The sequence below is a fragment of the Trachymyrmex cornetzi genome, unplaced genomic scaffold (genome assembly GCF_001594075.2).
Source record: "Trachymyrmex cornetzi isolate Tcor2-1 unplaced genomic scaffold, Tcor1.1 scaffold303, whole genome shotgun sequence".
NCBI classification, from domain to species: domain Eukaryota; kingdom Metazoa; phylum Arthropoda; class Insecta; order Hymenoptera; family Formicidae; genus Trachymyrmex; species Trachymyrmex cornetzi.
The window spans coordinates 225,683-228,656 of record NW_017297725.1 but is presented as its reverse complement, the minus strand read 5'-3'; positions in this window follow the sequence as shown (position 1 = coordinate 228,656).

Genomic DNA, 2,974 nt, shown 5'->3' with positions numbered 1-2,974 from the left:
TAAGCATGATCTTGATATTCAATATGTTGTATATTCTATCTTGATTGTTGATCAATAACCTGAAAATCTAGTTGTTATCCTATTTAATCATCTTTTTTTTTAATAATATATATACTTTAAATATTGCACGTATAAGTATAATAAACTACACATCAATTACTGCGATGGTTCTCCTTTAAATTTGTATTATCTTTTAATTGGTTTATAATATTCTCGAGCTTTAATTTATTCAATTTTACATTCTTTGGCTCGTCATGTCGGCGGGGCACGTAACTTGTCGAATGCAGCTGTCTGATTAACATATCGTGTTAACGTAAATCAATGAGACGTTAATCAATGAGAAAGCATCGCAGTGCCGATCATCACGTCACTCGATCAGCAGCAATCCGTTCGCCGATAAGACACCACGTCCTGAAGGAGGAGTCGACGTGCACATCCATAAGTACTTACACGCGGCACGCATAAGTGCGCCGCGCGAACATAACTGTTTTATTAAACCGTAAGCCACGTCTTCGCGTTCAGCGGCTACTTATGTAATCGAAAACACGGAGAGTGAAAATCGAGCGCGATCCTACTTTCGTCGGCGCGAGAAGATGCGCCTCCCGGCGCTTTTGCCGAGCTTGTGTATCACCCGGCTAACGGGCAACCTTCCACCGACTACCTCTTACCTTAGATCGTCAAGCGCCGCGTATTTGGATCTATTGTAACAAGCGACCGTGACGAATTATAGCCTGCGGTACTCGTGAGACTGCCAAGCGAGAAATCGATGTCGATTTTTCATGGAAATGTACCGAAATGATGATGGAATAATTGGAACTTGTATGTAAATACCAGACGGTTGAATAAATAAATATTTCATAAACACTTTGGCTACTTATATGTATATACCACTGTAACGCTTCCTGTTAAGCCACCTTCTTTTACTGGAAAAAAGTCTGGTTGTATTAATTGGAATCTTGGTTGTAAATGGACAAATCAGGATTTTTTGATTGAATCAATTAAATTTTAATTAAGAAGATAACCAGAATTCTGATTGAGATATGATCAGAATCTTCTGGTTCATTCATTTTCAATCAGAAATTTTTCTTAATGTTAGGACAAAACGCCACTGAATTTTCTGCAATGACTAAATGACTCTTCTGCAATGAACACTATAAAAATGACTTTTTCTGTGTCATCTGGTCATTATTAAGTAGAAACATCTTTCATAAAAATCTGTAACATACTGACATTGGATATGAGGCCCATTTAATTTTAAATGTGAACTAAAAGATACTAATTAATCTTAGGGAATCCAAATGACATGACCCGTATAAAAAAATATGTGATTATTAAATTTATTTTACTTAAATTTATAGGTTTAATATAAAAAGAATATAATTGTGAATAGATATCTAACAGATTCACCGTCAGCTCCGAAGAATTGAGATTTGATTTTCATTTGTATTTGCTTCGTCGAAAAAACATTGGCGGTTTTTAGTCAAATTTTCTCTATAAATTGTGCTGTGAATAGTGTGAATACCAGCCAAAGGCGATGTTTTGCGATGTGTGAGAATTGACGCTTGTAAAAATAAATGGAGAGAATATGAGAATAATTTCTTGTCGCCGCGCTTGCGAAAGTTTTCTTTAAAAGCGTGATCGATGGAGGCATCCAAGGGAATTTAAAATGACCTGAATTCTGAATTAGAGGCATTTCGCATCGTAGATGAGCGCGTGAAGGGTCAAGGTAACAACAAGTCCGTCTTATTTCGCGATGTATCTATTAGATTGCGATCAAGACTCTGTTCAAGCAGTCACCATTTGCTATTTGCGCACGTGTCAAGGGCGCGGCGCACATTTGAATTGGATCGTTATATCGGCATTGCGATCTCTAGTGTCGTAGTTGTCCCCGTTAGCTGTTTCTTTAACAAGGTCACATAGCAAGGTTCAACGCACGAACGAACCGCGGCGGAGATTATTCCGCATAGTGCGTTTTGCGATCGTTATCTGTTCGGTCGCTAATGTATCCATTAGCGTAAGGTCTTTTCGTTATATTTCTTGTATGATAATTTGTCATCATTATGAACGTATATATGCCTGTAAAATTATATGCATAAGTTCATAAAGAGATAATCCTGGATTTAACTTGACGGAAGATGCAAAAGTCTTCAGTGAATTATGCGCACAAACTTTCAGTGAATTAAATTAAAAATCACTATACGTTAAATAAAGTCAGTGGAACAATTAACCTTTTCAAATTTTCTACGGATTTTAACATGTATCCAAAAAATGCAAATCATTTTTCTTACAATCTAATACTGATCAATTAATATTGAAAGACAATTAATTACTTATACATATATATTTTAAGTAGAGGAAAGTCGCCGATACTGACATAGATCTCGTAAAGTGACACCCCCTTATTTTTCGAAAACTAATTATTGCACTTTATTAATACTAATAAAATCATGATCTGTTTAGCTAATTAAAGAAGTACAAACTCATAATTCGTAGGTTTGTGGCTTGTTTCTATATCAAATCAGCTAAAAACGAATTCTACAAATGCGAAAATAAAATTTTTTACGATTTTCTTTTGCAAATTGTGAGGTTTAAATAATAATGACTATATTATTGATAATATTACGTCATTTTAAATACTTGTAGTTTTCGAAATAAGTTTTATTTATATTATTTTTTCTTTTAGTCTTTTCATAATACGTGATTTTTAATTTAAAATTGGGGTGCAGCGTAAACCGACGCACCTGTCCGTAAAACAGACCATGAGCTAACTTAATCTTTATAATGTTGCTTCATAGTGTCAAACAAGTCTATTGGAGCTGAAGGCAATCGTGCATATAGGTATGGCATAACTCTAGAAAAACTATCGCGTTACGTATTTGCACCTTGCAGAACAGCATAAAGTTTTAGCTGTTTTCTTATCGCGCTATTAGGAAGGTGATAATCAGGAATGAAGGCCGAGAAACTACCTCTGTGA